The sequence below is a fragment of the Neolamprologus brichardi genome, chromosome 1, assembly GCF_056152115.1.
Source record: "Neolamprologus brichardi isolate AB-2024 chromosome 1, ASM5615211v1, whole genome shotgun sequence".
Lineage (NCBI taxonomy): Eukaryota > Metazoa > Chordata > Actinopteri > Cichliformes > Cichlidae > Neolamprologus > Neolamprologus brichardi.
The window spans coordinates 40,597,213-40,619,902 of NC_142104.1; the positions used below are offsets into that span (position 1 = coordinate 40,597,213).

At 41.0% G+C, this 22,690-nt stretch overlaps 1 protein-coding gene across 1 annotated transcript in view; it reads left to right on the forward strand.

Annotated features, from left to right (window-relative positions):
* LOC102788101 (nuclear receptor ROR-alpha A-like) overlaps window positions 1-22,690 on the forward strand; it is a 148,403-nt gene that overhangs the window by 39,068 nt on the left and 86,645 nt on the right. The gene's annotated exons all lie outside the window — the stretch shown is intronic.

The following is a 22,690-nucleotide window of genomic DNA, read 5'->3' on the forward strand; positions in this document are numbered from 1 at the left end:
GACGCCAGGGAACTTTTCTCCTCAGGTGACAGAACTTTGTGGAATATTAAAGAGTATTAAAAGCATTTTGATTTTATCAGAAGACAAAGTTAGATATTTTTACTTCTCTGCGTCTTAGAGTTAACAGACTAAGATCAATTTGTAACTGTCTGCGACCGTGTTCTCCAAAAGTGCTTAATGTACCTTTAAAGTAAAGATTTTGAGTTGTTTAAGGCACACATAAAAAAACATGAAAAGACCTAAGTGCATGGTGGAGTTACACAGTTTTTCATTATTATTCAATATTCATTATTCCTCACCTCCCCATGGACGATGCCATCACCATCACCCTTCACAGAGCACTGAGAACAGGAAGAGTTATTTGAGGATGCTCTTCATGGACTACAGCTCAGTGTTTAACACCATAATACCAGACATCCTCACCACTAATCCTGGATCCCTGTGTAGGGCTGCGTTCTCAGCCCCCTACGGTATGGCCTGTACACGTATGACTGTGCACCAACCCACCCAACCAACAGCATCATCAAGTATGCCAATAAAACCACAGTGATTGGGCTCATATCTGTAACATACAGGGCGGAGGTAGAGAACTCATCCCACTGGTGCTCAGAAAATAACCTGAAACTGAACATCTTTAAAACAAATTATTATACTGGACTTCAGATTAGAGAATTGGCAGAATCTGTCTCCACCTTAAGGTTTCTGGGCATCCACATCTCCGCTGATTTCACCAGGAACCACAACACAAACGCCCTGGTAAAGAAGGCCCAACCTTGGCTGCATTTCCTCCGAGTCCTGAGGAAAAATAACCTGGACAAGAAACTGCTGCTGGCCTTCTACAGCTCCACAGCGTGCTCTCCTACTGCCTGGGTGTTTGCTACGCAGTTCGCTCTGTGTTGTAGCGTACTGATGATACCAAGTTTGTGCTCCATTGGATGATGAGAATCAAACTTTTAATAGATCTGTATGTGTTGATTTATGGTACACATCAACATGTTAAATGTCCCCCATTGCTGATAGGAATCTCCCAGTCTAAGAAGGCTAATCTGTCATTTTCCTATCCTCCCTGGTGAACTTCATATGCTGGTTCAACTAGTTTATGTGGTCATTATTCCACAGTGGACTGTTAGCACAAGTGCTACACAAGTTTGAACGATACACGTTGGACATCCTGGGCCTGAGCGAGGTAAGATGGACTGGCAGTGGGCGACAGTGACAAGAAGATCATACTCTACGCGGGACACATCACCGATCACGTTAAAGGTGTGAGATTAGCCCTATCGGAACAAGCGGCGGCCACACTGGCCAATTGGCGACCAGGCTCTGAACGACTGATCGTGGCTAGATTTATTTCCGCCCATGCGAAAACCACAGTGATTCAAGTTTATGCTCCAACCGAGGACGCTGATGACGTGGACAAGGACGCCTTCTACGACGAGCTTCAAACGGTTCTGGACGAGGTGACCTCATCATACTAATGGGCGACTTCAACACACAGATTGGACCTGATTGAGATGGCTTTGAGCAGGTGATTGGCCTGCATGGATCTGCCGCAAACACCAACGACAATGGCCTGTGATTGATTAGCTTCTGTGCGGCGAACAATCTTTGCATCAGGAACTCATACTTTCGTCATAAGCAAATTCATAAGAAGACGTGGAGAAGCCCGGATGATCAAACAGCAAATGAGATCGACTATGTTTGCATATCGAGGCGATGGAGGTCAGCTACCGCTGACGTTGTCACTTGGCGTGGCACGGATGTTGGCTCTGACCACTATGTTGTTATGGCAAAGATCCAGTTGCGGCTCAAACGAACAAGAGAAGATGCTCGGCGCGTGCGCCCTTTCGACGTTGCCAAGCTCAAGGATTGCGATCTCTGCGACCAATATAGTGTCGAGATCCAAAATCACTTTGCTGCCTTGGAAGAAGCCTAAGATCTGGAGGCGCACTGGAAGTGTCTGCAAACTGTCGTGGCGGCCAGCGCCAAGAATGCCATCGGTCAGCGAAGAGGGACCTTCAAGGAACGTTGTATCCGAGATCGAGCTAGTCGATGAACGACGAAGAGCGAAAATTGCCTGTGATCAGATGACATCAAATGAACAACAGCAAGCCGCAGAGGAGCGGTACCGACGCCTCGATCGGCAGGTGAAGCAAAGCTGTTGAAGGGATGAATGCGAATGGGTCAAGTGGAAAGCGGACGAAGCACAGGAAGCTGCTGATTGGAACAATACGAGAACGCTATTCCGGATCGTGCGCGATCTTACTGGCACCTTTTTGGTGAGCACTGCTGATGGTGAGCACAAGGGTTCAAGTAGAGGTCCACATGCCTGACTGTTTTTGGGAAAGAGGGCTTGGTGAAGAAGCGCTGTACAACAAAAGAATAAGGTCAAGGCTTGAGCCTGAATGCACCACAACCCTCCTGTGGACTCATGATGAGCAAGATGGTATTCCACAAACTGGCAGATTCAGTTGCTCTGGAGATAATGGCCAGAGTCCATATGGAGTAGGCCTGATTTCAATAGCCATTTTATTTGGTTAAATCTCTCTGAAGTGATGTTTTGTCTCCCTAACTTCAAATTAACTTCATTCTACCCTTACCTAAAGTTAGCCCAATAACTCTAACTTCCACCCCTGTTTAAGACCCTCCATGGTTTAGGATTAGGTTTAATTGATTTTAACCAAACCTAATCCTAATGCAATGTTAATCTAACCTTTTGCGAAACGTACCTAATACTTAGCAAGTGTATTCTGGTCTCCTCCCACGAACCCTTATTTGCATTTATGTGACTTGATTTTACAAAAAGGAGGCTGAGCCTCCAAAATCTGACTGTGCTAACGGATTTATCCCCACAGTGTCAGTAATACAAGTGCTCACCAAGGCCAGTGCGTGTAAGTTATCTCGCAACCACACGTGTGAGCAGGAGGCTGGCATTTCCAACCCCATTTAAATTCCAATATCAGGTCTGTACAGCTTATCATTCACACCAGTCTGACAGCTGTTTTCTGTATGTCGTTTATTCACAGAAACCGTAATTAGACCAAGTTGTTTGGTCAGATGTCAAAAAAACGTGTCATTACACCACAAAAGTGTGTGAGTTTTTAGTGGTTTATAGCGACATTTAAATAATAAACTTTTTTCGGTTGAAAAATGTTTTACAAAATAAAAGCTTGTCCTCATTAATATTCTCAGTGTCACCTCTCCTCTGTCACCTCTCACTCCTGCAGAAATTAAACTCAGATTGGATGCTTGCCTCCCTGCTTGGTGGAGTAAATTAACTCAGGGAAATTGAATTTTTGGGGTCTGTAATATTTCTGGCCTATCAGTTGATGATTCGTATGTAGGATGGGTGGTGGGGTATCAACTTCAGCTGTACAGCACCGGGAGAATCATTTGGTTCATTAACAGCCCAATATCACAGAGATTGTGATTAATCATTTAAAGGATAATGATAACCACTAATAACTATTTCATTCCACCCTAGTTATGTACTTCACTACAAAACACGCCCCGTCAGGCAGTGGAAGGTACTACAAGCAGGCTATATTTACATCATTGAAATTAGCTTAGAGGGAAATCTCAAAATCTCACATCATCTGTTGTTCTGTTCTTTATTTCTGTGTCTGTGCATGCGTCTGTGTGTGTTTTAAAGATTCTTCTTTCCTGTGCTTCCCATGTTCCCTCAGTCATTGTTTCAATGTTGTTGTCTGTATTAGTTTATTCGTGGTCTAGCCCAGCCACTTGGGGGCACGGGCATGGGGAGTGGTGAGAGTGGGAGTGGTCAGGCTCAGATAAATGTGGAGGGTTGTGTAAGGGAGAGGAAGATGAGAAGAGAAGGCAGTGAGAAGACGGAGGCAGTACTTTAAGGAATTCATGAATATAGAAAATGAAAGAGAGAGAGAGAAGGATGAAGGATGAAGGAGGAGAGTTAGTAAGAACAGCGGTCCCCAACCTTTTTTGTGAAACAGACCGGTTTATGTCCGACAATATTTTCATGGACCAGCCTTTAAGGTGTCACGGATAAATACAACAAAATAAAACCAGTACTTGTACCAAAAAAAGATTTATTCATAATACATGGGAAAAGACCCAGGGAAACAGAGTTAAGGATAAAAATTATAAAAGAAAATAATGATTAAAAACCCTGAAAACTATAAATTTCACACCCAAGCCTCAACTCTCACAGGCCCGGACCAAACGACTCACGAACTGGTACTGGTCCATGGCCCAGGGGTTGGGGAGCGCTGAGTAAGAAGGAAGTGAGGACAGCTATGAAGAAGATGAAGAGTGAAAAGGCAGGTAGTCCAGATGACATACCTGTGGAGGTATGGAAGTGTGGAGAATGAGAGGAATGCCTGAGGAACAGAGTACTTGTGCCGATTTTTAAGAACAAGAAGGATGTGCAGAGCTGTAGTAACTACAGAGGGATAAAGTTAACGAGGCATACCTTGAAACTATGGGAAAGAGGTGTTGAAGCTATGAAAAACTATTTGCCCCCTTTGTTCTTATTTGTTTGCATATTTTTTGGAAATTACAAACACATTTTAATATCAAACAAAGAAGAAGCTATCTAAACCTAACCGCCCCTACTACAGTAGAAGTCTAACTAATTGCTGTGCCGGCCTTACAGCAAGAACTGCAATCAAGCATTTGCGACGACTGGCTGTGACTCTTTAATATCACTGTGAAGGAATATTGGCCCACTCTTCCTCAGAAAATTGTTTTAATTCAGCCTCGTTGGAGAGTCTTTTGTCATAGCCCAGCACAAGTACTGTTTTGCTTGAAGGCTCTAACTCTGACACCAGGATGGGTTTAGCGGACCTTTCTCCACCCTTTGGGTGGATCAGGGACCTCCCACACTTCAGCCAGACCAACCGCGCCTCAAAATGGACAAGATTAGAAATGAGTACATCAAAGGACCGGTTCAGATTGAGTGCTTTGGAGGAAGTTAGAAGGAAAATTCCTCAACAAAGGAAACACAAATTAAGATTTTTGACTATTAAACAAATTTCAGCTGCTCCCACATTCACTGTTGGTTGCCACACTGGATGGATCCACATGTTTAATTTAGAAGTTTTTTTGTTTTTTTGTTTTTTTTACATCGGATGCTCATCCTGACGCGTCTTCCTCATGGTGTCTCCTAGTCTTAAACCACGGGGCTTTCACTTATTAGGTGACTGTGTGTGTAAATCACTACACTATGGAGTCATTATTCCACAAAGGAAACAACCTTGTGTTATAATTTATTTAATTTAAATTCATCATTTAATTGACTGAAAAATGATCATTTCTGTTAAATGCATCAAGCCAGTATTTGCAGATTTACACACTGTCATAGACCAGGTTAGCTTTAGATCAAGTCTGGGGTTAACGTTATGTAAATTAAAGGAAAATGAAAAGGAGAGGAAATTAATTTTTCCTTACTTTCCTCAGTCTAACTCTAAGCTCTCATTCATCTTGTCTTGTTTGAAAAGGAAATCTTATTTCCTCCTCCCTACTTAACTGGAAAGGATGCTTTGCTCATCCATGCTACCTAATTCAAATCCTTCCTATTTAATTCCTTCTTAAGTAGGAAAACTTCTTGCTTCCTGAACTTAAAAGCCTGTTTTTCCCTCTGATTTGTTTCTTTTTTCTCCTCATACCCAAATCTTCCTTTTTGCTGCCTCGCAGTACTTTTCCCATTGCACTACTGTTTTTACATCCTACATTAGAGGCTTTCTTTCATTCTTCTTACTATGTTCTCATACTATATTACTTAGCGTCTTTCTCTTCCTACCAGAGAATCTCCTGCCTGTGTATTAATGTTAAAGGCTTTTTGTCTTTGTCATTTGTGTCTTTTCACACCAACTGTTTATGACACTGTGTTAATGTCATGCTGTAGAAAGAAAATTCATGGACATGAAATGTGTAATTTTAGAGCATCGCAATTCTCAGTGTGAACATTTCCTCTCTTTCCTCAGTTTGTTTGTAGTATTATATTTATTTGCAGCAGATTCTAGGGCGATCGTGGCTCAAGAGTTGGGAGTTCGCCTTGTAATCGGAAGGTTGCCGGTTCGAGCCCTGGCTCGGACAGTCTTGGTCGTTGTGTCTTTGGGCAAGACACTTCACCTACCGCCTACTGGTGTTGGCCAGAAGGGCCGATGGCGCGATATGGCAGCCTCGCTTCTGTCAGTCTGCCCCAGGGCAGCTGTGGCTACAACTGTAGCTTGCCTCCACCAGTGTGTGAATGTGAGAGTGAATGGGTGGATGACTGGACGTGTAAAGCGCTTTGGGGTCCCTAGGCGGGACTAGTAAAAGCGCTATACAAATAAAGGCCATTTACCATTCAAAATTCTTTACCATTCACATAAAGAAAATGAAAAAGTATTAATGAGAGATACACAAAGGTACACAAAGACTAACATTTTTAAGGTGTGCTACGTCAACAGAAGAGCATTCTGAGGTTTAGCAACAAACACTTATGTGGTACAGATGTCATCGTGAGAATCTGCAACTTTGAAGAGATCAGAACTTTTAAAAAGCTTTCATTTTCTAAGACAAGTGAACAAAACCTTGGTCTCTTTACCTTCCACATAGACTTTGTGTAGTGTTCTGTTAAAGAGTGTAGCAACTCTGATTAAACACCAAGCTAAACCTTTATATGAATACAAGGAGTCCGAGTAGAGTTGACCTTTTACTCTCAGAATCTTCATTTGACAAGCAGTGAAAACTGTAGATGAAGAGAAATACAGAATAGAAAAAATGACCATGTTTACATGAATATTGCATCATGAAAGAACTCAAAATATGACTTTACATCTTCGTATTAGCTTGAGCAACAGTAATGATCATCAAAACTAATGCCTTTTTTAACAAATCGACCTTCATGAACTACAAATTCAATTCAATTCAATTCAATTTTATTTATATAGCGCCAAATCACAACAAAAGTCGCCTCAAGGCGCTTCATAGATACAGAGAAAAGCCCAACAATCATATGACCCCCTATGAGCAAGCACTTTGGCGACAGTGGGAAGGAAAAACTCCCTTTTAACAGGAAGAAACCTCCGGCAGAACCAGGCTCAGGGAGGGGCGGCCATCTGTTGCGACCGGTTGGGGTGAAATAAAATAAAATATAGTTTTCAACAACTACTGCTATTCATACTTTCTTAACACCTTCATCATGAAATATATACAGGTAGCTCACCAGGAAGTGAGGTTATTAGCAAGTTCACCTTCAAAATAAAATCTTCTTATTTAACATTTTTTAAACCCTTTTACTGTTCTTTCTAACTTAAATACATACAAATGAATTATTTTAAAGATAAATGACATAAATGCCTTTGAGGCATCACACTTTGCATACTGCATGGATTAGTCCCAGTGTGTGCACTCGAGCTAAACGTCATCACTGTCTTGAAACTATGATGTGATAAGTGAGATATTGATGGGAAATGCATTTCCTTACCTAATGTCAGTACGGACATATCATCCACAATGTAGTCTTACTGTGAGCGTACCCTGCTTTATCCTTCATTTTTCACACTAAAGAGGACTGTATTTTTGTATTTAGTAGCCCTTCAGATGCAATATTGTTCTGTAATTTCTCTTCCACTAAATTTCAGCTGTGAATAATTCAAATTGTAATACTCAAACACAGCTATCTGTTCTCCACAAACTGAAGTTCTAATTTCATTAACTAAATATGTAGAAGCCCATATGTTGTTAAAATCTCTGCAGTGTGCAGCCATCTTTCTTCTAGCAAAGGCACATCTTTCATAAACTCATGTTCCAGTGCATTTACAAGGAAGCTGCTTTCACTTACACACTTGTATGTACGTAATTTAATTGATGTAAAAAGATAACAGGTAGATAACAAAGTTTGAATCCTAATTTCACACTGACCTCTGCTTTATGCTGTCATTTGGCGTCTGAGTGGTTGTTATTTGTTTCATTTGGTGACTCATTCCCGACAGTTCCTGATATTCCTGTTCAGTGTGAAGAGTATGAATGCCTACAAAGAAATGCAGACAAAGATTCCTCCTTATCTTATTTTCATGATGGTTAAAACCAGGAGTGGCTGCATACATACTTGAATACTGGGCCAATACTTTTTCATAGCACTGTAGCTTCAACAGTTCTTTCCCGTAGCTTCATGACATGCCTCGTTACAGCTCTGCACATCCTCCTTGTTCTTAAAGACGTGATGGTGTTTGATTTGTTATCCTGGCTCTCACCTTCTGACAGAGAGGTGGGCAGAGGGCCACCTTTTTACATTCTCAGTCTGCTGGGAGCAGATGGAGGAGGAGACACTGTCACCTCCTCTCAGTCATACACACTGAGGTGACAGAGCCAGAGCAGATTCTTCTCCATGGAATCACACTTTTCCCACACTGAACACACAACACTGCACACTGGGTTTGTTATAGATTGGAAATTAGAAGGAAGTTTATAAAGCATAGCCAAATAAGCCACGCACCAAGGTTGAGTTGCAGGTGGTTGATGTGTCTGGGTTTATGTGGGTTTGTGTGTGTCTTTGTGTCGTGTTTCCCTTCCTTGTGTTTCTTCCATGTTTCCACGTCTATCATGTTTATCCTACGTTTCCCCAGTCCGTCATGTGTTTCATGCTCTATTGTTACAGTCTACGTCTCATATGTTCCTGTTTTATTCTGACAGTCTCAGTGTGTTTAGTTTTGCTTCCTCTGTCTCATTGTGTGTAATTTGTCTCAGCTGTGTTCCCCATGTGTTCTGTTCCCTCCTCAGTCCTCCTGTATTTAAGCTTTCTTTCACATATCACTCCAGTCTTGGCATCCCTTCACTGGTTGCCTGTAAATTTAAGGTTTCATTTTAAAATTTTAGTTCTAACCTTTAGGGCCCTACATGGTCAGGCTCCTCAATATTTATCTGACCTGCTGAAACCACATACATCTTCTCGGGCTTTAAGGTCATTAGATCAGAGACTGCTGGTGGTACCGTGCACTCGTTTTAAAACTCGTGGTGATCGGGCTTTTCAGACTGTGGCACCACGGTTGTGGTGTCTCTTCGCTGCACGGACTCCATTGATTCTTTTAAGAAACAGCTGAAGACATTTTTATTTAGAAAAGCATTTGATTAATTTCTTCTTATGCTGTTTTTATAGTTTTATTGTTTTACATTGTTTTATTTACTGTTATATTGTTTTTATATTCCCATTTCCTGTGTTGTAAAGCACTTTGTGATTTTTATCTGTGAAAAGCGCTATATAAATAAATTTTACTTACTTACTTTCTGTTTCCCTTTGTCCAGCGCTGCATTCTCCCTCATTCCCTGCCGTGTGTTCTGCCTCCCTGCCTCATATATAAGTTTAGTTAATAAAGTTGTATTTTTGAGTTCATTTTCACATCCATGAGTCTGTGTTTGGGTCCTCTCCTGCCTGCTTCACATGGCCAGTTCATGACAGATGAAGTGATTTATGAAAAACAAAATGGTAAATGGCCTGTATTTGTATAGCGCTTTTACTAGTCCCCCCTAGGGACCCCAAAGTGCTTTACACACCCAGTCATCCACCCATTCACACACTGGTGGAGGCAAGCTACAGTTGTAGCCACAGCTGCCCTGGGGCAGACTGACAGAAGCGAGGCTGCCATATTGCGCCATCGGCCCTTCTGGCCAACACCAGTAGGCAACGGGTGAAGTGTCTTGCCCAAGGACACAACGACCGAGACTGCCCGAGCCGGGGCTCAAACCGGCAACCTTCCAATTACAAGCCGAACTTCCAACTCTTGAGCCACGATCGCCCCTGAGTTAGATTTGGGAGCACAAGCTTTAATGTTATTGTCAGATACATAATTCATCCACTTCAAAAGGAAATAAATGCAAATATGGGCCTGGATTCTTTTGAAGTTTTGAAGGGGGCCCTTCAAAACTTCAATGAGGTATTTGTTGTAAAAATGTTAGTTTTGTAACAAATGTCTTCTGTGAAACCTGCCAACAGAGTATATTTTATTCTGAAAAGAACAGAGAAACAGTGAGACGGCCCACAGGTCGTGCGTTTTCCTCTCTTACCAACCTTACCAACATCAGAATAAAGTGGAATAGAAACCGATATAAACTCAAATAATATAAACAAAATCGCAAAAAATCATAATTCATGTGTGATTTTATTACTTATGGGAGGTGCCACCTTGTGGCGTAACTTGAGCATTTACACTACTCTCAATCTGTCAGAAGATCAGAAAATTAAGGCCTTTATTTAACGAAATTACACACAAAAACTCTACAAAACATACAAAAATTAATTACAAAATGCAACCACATATCACAGGGTATCACTTGTCCCCTCCTTGATTTGTTTCCCACAGCAGGTTCAGGATTTCTGGCCTTTGGTGCTGATGTCTTGTAGGCTTGAACATGGACAGATCATGATTTCTCTAATGGGAATCAGCTGTGTTTGATTTGTCTGACTGGTGTTTGAACAGAAGTGTTTTGGCCTTTGATTTCTCTCTGACAGTTCAGAGCTGCAGAGGCAGCTGATGAACCAAATGCTGTGTTCAGGCTCCAGAAACAGCTTTGTACTGTTGGTCTGTGATGTCAGGCTGATGAAATCTTGATGTAACAGGAACCCTCAGAGCTGTTTCTAAAGTATACAATAAACACCATCAAAACAACACATGCAGTACACACCGAGGGGCCCACATGTCTGAGATCACTAATAGGTCAGTTTTCCCTTGTTTGGAATTCAATACAAATGATCATGTCGGTGATTTGAGTAACACGTTGATCATCTGAGAAACTCAGGATTTGTTTGTGCTCTTTAGTGGCAAACGTCATCTGTAAAAAATGTCATTCTGCTCTTCTGATGGTGTGTGCTCGTTAATAAGGAGCTGCTGATACAAATACACATTAGCCAAAAAATGGATCTGTAGGAACATTTGCTATCTGTGATAAACAAAACCTTTACAAAGCTTATTGTATTTCCATTGACTGGGTTCAGGGTGACTTGAGCCTATCGCAGTTGTCGTAGAGTCTTATGTACTCCCCGGCAGGTTGCCAATATATCACACGGCTAACACAGACAGACAACCATACACGTGGTTTGAACCCACTGTGACGCTTGCTGTGAGGCAGTAGTGTTAACCACCACCCTCTGGTTGCAAAGATAAGTTCAACTGTATAGAAGAAAATGAAAAGGAGACTATTTACCTTTCCCAATTAGTTTAAGGTCTTGCAATACAGCATGTCGTAAGACCTGGATCTGGTAATCTTTAATCTTTCGCAAAGTTTAAAATCCACGATGAATCAGGTTATGCTGTAGTCTACCTTCTGAGTACAAGTCAGGATTAGACATTAGTAACCAACAGGTGACTTCACAGTGGCTGCCATCTTTTCTAATCGGTCCATGTAAGTGACACATAACTCAGTGTCTTGTGTCTCTTATACAGTCCAGGAGAAGGATCCTATAAATGGTGCTGCCTTCAGGGTTATTCTGTAAATGTCATCTGATTTGGTTTAATGCATCACTGATAATTACATCAGATGAGCCTTTAGGTGCATCTTCTGTTTCACTTTCACTTTACTCTTCATTGTCCTTCAAACATTGATTTTACATTGCAAACGCTTTTGATAAATGAAACCAGTCAGAACAAAGTGTGCGTGTGAGTGCGTGTGAGTGCGTGTGAGTGAGTGCATGTGCGGACAGATTTTGGGCTACAAAGCAGTAAACCAGGGACGGACTGTTAAAATGAAGTGAAAACTGTTTGGTTTTACTCCTGGTGGATTTAGAAGATGGGGTAACATTCAGGTGATGGGAAGCCTTTGGAATACAAATGGGAGTGAGTGCAGTGTCCCCTATAGAATACTAACGCTAACGCTGTGCTTACTCGTATAGTATGTGAGCAGAAATGCAAGTCTTTATTTGAATTTTTCCCCCAAAGTCAAGCTGTTTGAGTCAGCTTAGTGTCAGTGCATTTACGGGCTGGGATTCATCCAGAAAGTCTGTAGCGCAAAGCCTGGACACACACTTTAGCTGTTGGCTGTACTAAACCAAAAGATAAGCCATTAGTTTTAGGCTTTGTTCAAATTGTAGGTGAGATTTTAAGGGGTCTTAGAAAGCATCCCTCCCAGGGACTCTGGTGTTGACCTGATTGATTCTTGGGTAATTTAGCAGGTACATATCAGCAGGTAGTGGCTGCAGTTGCAAAAAGCAAAAACTTCTGTTTAGCAAGAGAACAGATGGTGTCACTTTCACTGGCTGTGCTGTTGAGTGTTGGAAAGAGCACTTTGAAGAACTCCTAAATCTAAGGGACTTGCTTTCTATGAAGAAGAATTTGTCAGGGCTTGTAATTGTTGTGTAACTGTTGAATTATATGGTGCTATGGCCACAACGTGTGTCTCTTAGCCCTGCACACTGGGAAAAGCTGTGGCAATGCAATCGAATAGCATCAGACTTGTTATTGGGCAGTGGGCTTCAACAAGGCAAAATCTTTTCTCCCCCTCTGTTTACTTTGCAAGTGTGTATGATTCTGTATCAATCATTCAGTATTCAATAATGATAAGTAATCAAAGTCAAATTCTGACAACATTTGTCTTTAAGTTAATCAACTAAACGATAGCAAGAGATTCAGTTGTGTTAACTTTTTGAGGTCTGCCAACATTTTGGTGTTTACGTGTTATTAAAAGCAAGAAGCTGGCTTTTATTCTAAGAATGACAAACACAGTCTTACAGTGTGGCTTAGACTCTGGTCATACGTGAAGAAGTAGCATTCACCATTTCCTCAGATTTCATAGTGACCAATCTTCTATTCACTTTCTCCTGCAGAGTAACTATGGGAATGTGTAAGTGCTGGCCTTATTCTTAAAGTTAGACATCCTGCTCCAAAGCTGTGCTTTGTGTGTCACTGATCTCTTCTTTGATTCAAGTGTTTTTCTAGTTATTTTCCTGTTGTTCTCGTCTGCGTCTTAAATAACCAGAGTTCTTGAAGAACACCAGCCCCCTGCTTTTGTGTCCGTCTCAATCATCGGCCTCCTGTAGTGGCAGAGCAAACAGCCCGTTCCTTCATTAGCCGGCTGTTGCTCTCCCGCAGGCTGAACTTCACCCTGAACTGAGGATGAGGAATAGCGCACGAGCTAATCAGACTGTTTGGGATCTCCCACCGTCTGTACATCCATGTCATCAGTCGCAGGGCTTTATACGTTTAATGTTACAAACCTCCTATTATTTTTTACTGTTACGTCACTTCAGGTAAGAAGTAAGTGTAAGAACCTTTATGCAAGCAGACAACTGAACATGACACACAATCACAATCAACACCTAGTGTTTAAGAAACATTAATGTTACAATTCTTAGAGAATACAGTTTTCAGTTTTTAAACAGCATCAGAATGACAGAATGATTATTTCCTGTTCCCTGATTTCTAAGACTTGAGAAAACATTTAAAACAAAACAAAATATATTATGATTATTTTACAGGGGTGGGGTAATCACCAATGTCAACCTCAGAGGGTATCAGATACTACAAAATACTCTCATACTTCAAATTCTGTCAGATATCTTGATTCACTGGCTGTGGAAATACTGAACTGAGATACAATTACCGTATTTTCCGCACTCAAAAATCTGTCAAAAAATGTTTTAGTACGGCTTTGTTAAGCTACGAAGCCGCACCTCTTGATGAATTGTTGGAGCATTACGGCTACCGTAGTCAGGAGCCTCACGGAGTAATCTGGGTCCTAAAATCCGTCGGCTTCAGGTCCCAAAGTCAAACGAACACTGCAGCATCACTGAGAGTTAAACTGTCTAAATTCTTTCATCTTTAATAAAATGATGAGCGTTGCTGCTTTACCAGGTGTAACAATTAAGTTTAACATCCAGGCATCCATGAAAACAGGATTTATTAAATTTAACGGAGTTAGAAGGTAGCACGAAGTTAGCTCGCTAGTTTCCACCTAAACATGATATACCATGTTCTGACTGAGAGATTTCTGAAAAAATTCAAACGTACAGCTCTGCTATCACTTCCAACATAAATGAAGACAGAAAACTAAACAGCAGTGACGTTTGTAGGGTTACTGAAGTTGGGCTAGCTTGTATATAATGATGTGCTACGTGATCGCTAGCGACACAGCTACGTTAGCATAACATAGACTTAGACTTAGTTCCTCCTACGCCGGGCGGCGCATCAGGCAGCTGATGATCTCCATCGATGTCGGTCAGCAGCGACTGCTTCAGCTTCATCCCAGGCAATGTCGACAGTTCTTAGATCATCCATAAACGTTCGACGCCATGTGATCTTTGGTCGGCCTTGCTTTCGCTTGCCAGTGCGTGGGAGCCATGCAATGGCAATCTTGGCTGGGTGATAAGGGGGTAGACATAAAATATGGCCCGCAAAGCGGAAGCGCCTTTCTGCAACAACAACATAACTTAGCATAACATAAACACAGTGAAGCTGGAGGATGAACGCTAACTTTTTTTCACTCGATAAAAGTTAACGTGAGGGTTCCTGATGGACAAATGCAATCGCATGGCAGGATGCTGTAACCAAACTTCAGTCACGAGCACAACTGAGATAATCCATCCACAATACGAGGTTAGTCATTAATATACTGCAACAACATGGGAATAGAGCAGCTGCCAGAGAATTCAACATTAATGAATCAATGGTACGAAAGTGGAGGAAGCAAGAAGAATGAGTTAAGTAAAGTTTGACTTGTGACGGCCAGTGGGCTGGCCTTGTGTTTTGCTTTTTCTTTTACCTGTTTCTTGCAGGTAGGTGGAGCTGACCCAATTATTGATGCAGCACACATGAGAGACCAGTCCCAGTATATATAAAGACACCTTGACTGAACCAGAGGCGCTGGCTTTGGGCTCTGGCTCTCTCTGTCTGGCACCCATCATGGAAGTTTCAGTTATGGCTGTTATGTCCTTTAAATGGTCTTTAAGTTGCTTTACCTAATTTCATTAAATATGTCTTACAGCCTTTAAAAGCCTGTGTGTGGCCTCCCTCTTGATTGTCACTTCCTATGAGCCGGGTTGTGACAGACTTATCTGACTGTTTTGTTTCGCTTTATGTGCCTTAGAATCTGAAAAATACGGTATCCTTTTTCGAAGATCAACAAAATCAACATGAGTTTATGAGGTTTTTTAGCTAAATGTAATCTTAGTTTGTGACCTTGCACTAAATTGTGGGCATGTCATATTAAAATAAACTGCTTGCATCTGTGTTTAGAAAAGGGCACAACTTTTGTGAGTCATCTAACAACACTTGTCAGCATTATTTGGGGTCTGCATTCACATGCTGTTTTGCCCCATTTGCACCCATAAATCTGTTCGTCTGTTACTTGCTCTTGTGACCATCAAGAAAATTGAAAAAAAAAAAATCTGTCAAAGAAACCAAGAACTGTTGAGCATCTAGAATCATCTCTTGTCAGTGTCGGTGTGTGGAGAGACAGAAGAGATTACCCAAATGCAGGACTTGCAGGCAGATTGAGGATGTGGATGGTGTTTATTATAAGCACATAATTTGAGTGAACCTGAATGACTGGCTGACTTAACGGAAGCAGGAAACACACACGTGGATTAGACAATGAAAAGTCAACGAACTAGAGGAAACTTATATAGAAAATACACAGCTGAACTAAATCTAACTAATGACACAGGAAGTGGAACAGGACATAATGCACAGAGAGAAAAGGCTAACACAATAAAACAGGAAACACATGGAAAATAAACAGAGGCAAAGTCTGAACTGAAAACACTGGGTCAACGGCCCAGGAACCCTGACATCTCTCAGTCAAGAATGGGACACTGAGATGTGTGCGACCATCAAACTCAACATGACCTTATTTTTTTCTTAACACGAGTAACAAGTTTTGTCATGTTTTCGATGTTCTATTGTGAATGAAATATTGGCTTATGAGATTAGAAAATTTATACAACCTCTCAACTGGATTGGATTTTAAATACACACAAGTCAGACTACACTTTTAATGATATACAGAAATGCACAATAGTTCACACACATTAAAAAATATAAATAAAATCTGAAGTAAAACCCCCATAGATCAGAGCTTGTTGAAAGAGAACACACTGCTCTCTGTGTGTTTTCAAGTGTGTGTGTGTGATAGATGTAGTGTGGAGCCTCAGGTAATAATAGCCATGATGGATTCTCACCTGGCTCGGCGAGCTGCGGCTCACTCGAGGAAGATAAAGATGCGCTGCAGCCCCGAAGCTCCTCCCGGCTGCTTTGCTTCGAGTCGAGCACGAGCCCAGGGAGATATTAATGACATCCCTGCAAAGTCCCAATTTCCAGCAAGCCTCCCTGATTCCCATCACACCATTGGTCACTGGCTAACAATACTTTTAGTTTGGTAAGAGCATCAATCTGGGCTGTACCAACTGAGGCGGTTAAATCCACAGGGAAACCGTGTAGAGGTGTGCGTGTGAGTAATTAAGGAGAAATAACATCAACGTGTTGGATGTTGCATTAGTTTCTGCCGTGCAACAGTAGCAGTTTCACTGCATCATGACACGGCAACAAAGTCTCTGCTGAAACAATAAATCAGTTAATAGAGCAGCAAAATTATTTTGGATACAAGTTTTGGACATTTGTCCAAAATCAAAGGAAGGCACCTTGATAGAAACCACTTAAACACTCCCTAAATGGACCAGAATATAACAACGTGCCATTTCAATATTTATGCTGTCTGTTTGTCCTGTGTCGAATGTCTCTCTCTTGTATATTGATGCACCCTACCTGGACACCTTCAGTCCTGAACAATTGCCCAAAGTGTTATTTCTTTGAACTTGCTTAAAGTTTAAAAGATGGAGTATAAAAATTAAATATCCTCAAATAAGTTTTGTAGTGATGATCAAAACATTTAGTATTAGCTGAAAATGAGCAGTAGTGGAGAAAAAATGTTACTTTAGATCTCTTTTACTTTGATGTGGTTCTGACTGCAAGCCCATGATTCACACATTAGCAAAGGTTCTCAAATGCAACAATCTTTTTTGGTCCTGTCAGAAGGTTAACAAAATCTTCGGGCACTTTTGTTTTTAAAATGATCCCTAGTCTTTTCTCTGGAGTCTATCGTAGCTACTATATGGCAAGAGGGGGGTACACTCTACACAAATTGCCCATCTGACACATGTCTAACACAGAGAGAGACAACCATTCACATTTATGGGCAATTTAGACCCCCAATTAACCCCTACTAATTGCATGTGCTTGGACTGTGGGAGGGAGAGAAACCGCACAGACGCAAGAGAACATGCAAACTCTGCATACAAAGTCAGGTGATGGAGTTGAACTCAGTGCTGCTGTGCTGCCCTTGGTTTTTATTTTTGGTTTTGAAAATGACATTAAAACCAAATATTCTTAAATGGCTCAGAGAAAAGGATTCATTTGATGGATTACTGATCAGTTCATCACTGAATCCAAAATGCTGCAGCAGGAGTCCTGACGGGGACTAGAAAGAGAGAGCAGATTTCTCCTGTATTGGCTTCCCTTCATTGGCTCCCTGTTAAATCCAGAATCTAATTTTAAATCCTGCTCCTCACATAGATCATCTTAAATAATCAGGCCCCATCTTATCTCAATGACCTCATAGTACTGTATCACCCCAATAGCGCACTTAGACTGGTTTACTTGTTGTTCCTAGAGTATTTAAAAGTAGAATGGGAGGCAGTGCCTTCAGTTTTCAGGCCCCTCTTCTGTGGAACCAGCTTCCAGTTTGGATTCAGGAGACAGACACTATCTCTACTTTTAAGACTTTTAAAACTTTCCTTTTTGCTAAAGCATATAGTTAGGGCTGGACCAGGTGACCCTGAATCCTCCCTTAGTTATGCTGCAATAGGTGTAGGCTGCTGGGGGTTCCCATGATGCATTGGGTGTTTCTTCTTTAATCACCTCTTTCCTTTTTCTTTTCTCTCTCTGTGTTAAGACCATTTAGCATTAATCATCACTTTTGCCCCGTCTCCTTCCACTCAGCACCACCTGGTCAACACAGATGGATGAGCCTTGTTGGGCCAGAGATTACTTCCTGTTAAATGGGAGTTTTTCCTTCCCACTGTCGCCAAGTGTTTCCTCATAGGAGTCATCTCATTGCTCTCTATTATTGTAGGGTTTTTACTTTACAATATAAAGCAACTTGAGGCAGCTGTTGTGTTCTGGCACTATATAAATAAAACTGAATGGAATTGATGTAAAACTTTAATGCTTTGATGGTACTCCAGTACTCTAACAGTGGTCCAAGAAGGGACAAACCACATTCCCACTAAGGAAATCGCTGTAGCAAGTGTAGCCCACAGTGGATCCATTTCATAACATATCATAGGGTACCTCTGGTTTTGTCAGTTGTAGATCTTGGGTGGTTGGAGCCATTTGAGTAATATGTAACAGCACTGTAGGCGTGAAATATGTATAAACTAGTTACAAAAGAGTGCGTGTCACAGTAAAGACAGAGGTTAAGAAACTAAAAGTGCAACAACAATGAACAGTCCAGTAAGTTAAGTTGCTTTGCAGAGATCTTGTTCTGGGGCAGCAGCAAGGACTTTAGATCCATTATTCTCGGCATAGCCAGCAGAGCCACAGCCTGCGGCCTTTGCAGGGCAACAAAGATATTTCAGGTGTTGTACGACTCTCCTCGGGGACCTGCAAGCCTCCCTCTTTCTGTCTCTGCTGTCCTGCTTTTAGCTCCCGTGATTTATTCAGTCTCTCCACAGCTGCTTTCACTGCTGCCGTTCAGATGAGAGTCGACTGAACCATCGGGATGAATGAACAGCTGTTACACCTGCTTGCTGTTTTACTCACACACACAAGTTTCTTTCAGGCTGAAGGAAAATGTGCTGTGGGCTTTTATAATTGTATGCTTTAAAAAACTGAAAAACATTTAAGATTCAAAATAGCCTTGAATGTAAAGAAATGAAAACTTAAAAGAGTGTAAAGCATCAAATGGAGTACCCTGGGATTTATTCTTCAGATGGAAATTCACACTGTAGCTTTGTTGTGAGTGCAGACCCCTCTGAAACCCTAACCTGCCTATAAATGCATCTACACATCAAATCGACGAACTCCACAACTATCGTAGTTGGCCTGTTCAGCACCGTCGATTTCTCCCGTGCACGTCTGGGCAGCTAACCGCCACACGGATTTATCAGCAAGAACATAACAATCATTGTCTCAAAGTAAGAGAAAATAATGATCTCATCAGTATAAGGACTCATAAATATCAGCAAATTCCTGGAGGGACAATGCTGAAACCTGACATGATGAAAGTTGTGAGACTAAAATGTTTGCACCTGAAATAACCCGTGACCATGTAGATTACATAGATTATGTTGTGGGTTCTACAAAAATCAGGTGTCAGTGTGGAGAGGGTCATTTTAGGTATATAAAGGAAGTTGTCAGCAAATGTAACCACTTAACCCTCTCAAGGCAGGCGTTGCAGATTTGCAACAGTTAAAAACTAACAACCTGATTACCCCACATACATATTTTATGAGTTTTTTTTACTCAGAAGTACCACTGCAGGACTTGGTTGTGCATTAGCAACAAAAAGTTTAATTTGAGCCTGAGAGGGTTAAATCAATTAAAGTGTCAGTGTGTGTTATAAAACAAGGATCTTTACTGAAAAGTGAAAAAGTTGGTTTAAGTGTTGAAAGAGGACAAAGTGTACCTTTAAGTATATGAGGTTATGAGGTTTTTACAAACTTAGAGGTTTAAAGTAAAGTTAAAGTCAACTTACTGCATTCATCCAAACATCCACAGTGCCCTCACTTTCTACATGGAAACTAAGCTTACTGGCTTATTGGCAATTTTATTTGTGTAGCACTTTTCATTATACCTAAACTCAGTGTGCTTAACACAGAAGATAAAAGCCTGTGGAGGTTTTACAATGCCTAAAAAGAAGTGAAAACATACAAATAAAATAGAGAAATGACACAGGTGTAGCTGATCCCAGGTCAGCAGGCAGCTTGTTCCAAAGTGTTTGGCACACTGAGGAGCGACAGGTGAAGAAACATGCTGACTTGGCTAAGAGATAAGTGTAACACTAGTGGTGCAATACTAGTAATGGGCATGTAAGACCTGTTAGTGCTACTTCTTGCCTTCTTTGCCTGTAGTACGGGCAGTATAGTTACCTTTAACCACAGTACGAGGACAGAAGGGAAATATGGACCAGATCAGACAGGTTCTAGATTCATAGGAGCCAAGGGTGTATGACAACAGAGGACTTGTACACAGTAGGTGTAGAAAACACAATTGCATTTATTAGCAAGTATTAAAGTTTAGCAGGTTGTGCACATTTAACAAAAGTAGAGCGCGCTTCTTGAAAACAAAATAAAATAAAATAAACCCCACAAATGGTCGACTCAAGGATATATTGTCTTTTGTGTCTTTTTTAAAGTCAATTTCAGTCTTTCAATGTTCAAAAGTCACTCAGTGTGTTTGTAACCAGTCGGGTTACAATCTACCAGTTCATCCGGCTCTTTGAGCTGGGCTCGCCATCCGGTACTGGAAAAGGGATCCTCGATTCTTTTCAGGTCCTCAAAACCAATCCAATCCAAATAAGCAAATGGAAAAAAACTGACCTGGGGACCAGGCCAGAACACAGTAGTTCAACATTTAAGCTATCATGCCTGTAACTTATTATTACTACTAGTTGCTTGTAGTGCTTCTAAATTTCTTTCAAAATATTCTATGTTGTACAACAAATTATTCAAATTTCAAAGGGAAAAAGTGCATAGGAAACACATTTAAAATAATACAAAATAGCTCAGCAGTGCATTAAAAATACACATTGGCTTGAGACTTATCAAGTTTCAGCTAAGTAAAGTGCAGGTGAAGGCACTCAATTTCACGTTGCTAATACTTAGCGTGCAGAACTATAATTGGCACCATGAGAAAAGTGAACATGTGCTAACATAACTTCGCACAAAACCATACATTATACACAGTGTTGGGGAGTAACGGAATACATGTACCGCCGTTACGTATTTAAAATACAAAATATGAGTAACTGTATTCCGTTACAGTTACCGTTTAAAAAGGTGGTATTTAGAATACAGTTACTTTGTTGAAATAAATGGATTACACGGCGGTACTTCCCTGTTTCATATTGTGGCGGGTCAGGACTGTTTGGGTTTTGTTTGACAGCTACGTTCTGTTGTTCCAGGTGGCAGCGTTATGGTTGCCATGTTTACAGGGTGACGCTCTCTCTCTCTGCGTGTTTCCTGGGTGAGAGAGCCCTTTTTGTTGTTGTCGTGCTAAGCTAATAGGCAGAATGCTACAGGTATAACTCTAAAGAATGTAGCATCATAGGCAGTGTAGTCCGTGATGGAGGGAGAATGGACTGCCATACCCGTTATGTGTCTGTGAGCGAGGGAGGGAGAAAAAGGAAAAGTACGAGCAAAAACGGGAGCTGTAAGCATGTAAATATAATAATAACCACTGCAGCCAAGAAGAGTGCCTGACGAGCCCAGTTGTAAGTAAGCTATTAAGACTTGACTGTATACCGTGTTCGTGTTTTCCTCTGAAACAATAAGTTCCGTTGGAGCAGCCTTTCAACGCCTCCCTCTGTCTCTGCTAGCAAAGTTGACCCAGACAACAAAGTAAAGCTAGTTTTCGGCTATGAGCCGGACACAGAACCCACCGTATTAGCCAGAGGTCCCTTTACTACGGTTCGGAGCCACGGACCTTCAGTAACAGTAATAGATCACAGCAATAGTACATTCATGTAGTTGTAAACAGCATGATAATATATTAAGTAATCCAAAGTATTCAGAATACGTTACTCTCATTGAGTAATGTAACGGAATACGTTACAGAATACATTTTGGGGCATGTATTCTGTATTCTGTAATGGAGTACATTTTAAAAGTAACCTTCCCAACACTGATTATACATCAATACCACAGTAGTGTGACATGAACCTTTAAAGAACATTTCGTATAAAGTGCAGCAGACTCAGTTCTAATTGCTTTAGCCTCGGAAAGGCACTTTAATTGCAAAATGGCTAACGGAAGTTAGCATCGGAGCTAGCGGCAAGTAGCATGCTATGCTAGCGCACATGCGCTGCCTGGGACTTACCATGTGAAGCAACAAATGCTACATGGGGCTTCACAGTGCTCACGCTGGCTCATGGCCTCTGGAATACAGTATCACTCTTATTATTCTCGCCGTTTTTATCGGTTTTCAGCTTTATTTTGTTATCGTTTTTATCGTTAACTCGGTTTTCCTGGGTCTTTTCACGTATGTTATGAATGAATCTTCTTTTTTCGGTACCGGTACTAGTTTTATTTTGTTGTATTTATCCGCGACACCTTAAAGGCCGGTCCGTGAAAATATTGTCGGGCATAAACCGGTCCGTGGCGCAAAAAAGGTTGGGGACCCCCACACCATTTATATATTACATATACATATGTACATATTAATTAAACTTATGTTTACATGCTTTTTATCAGTATTTATTATAATTAACTTTGTTTTTATCAATATTTATTCCCATTGTGAGAGTATGAATATTCATACTTTTAATCCCGTTTTTAACACTGGGTTACATAAGCTATTAGCTATAATAAGCTAGAAAATAAAGACACAATAAGTAATTACTAAAATATAATTTGCAAGTGATTTAGCGGAAAGTGTTCTTTGGATGAATCAGCTGTAGGTTACATAATGAAAGATGTTATCTAAAGGTTTATTATTAAACGAGCTACACCGATAAAACTAATACCAAG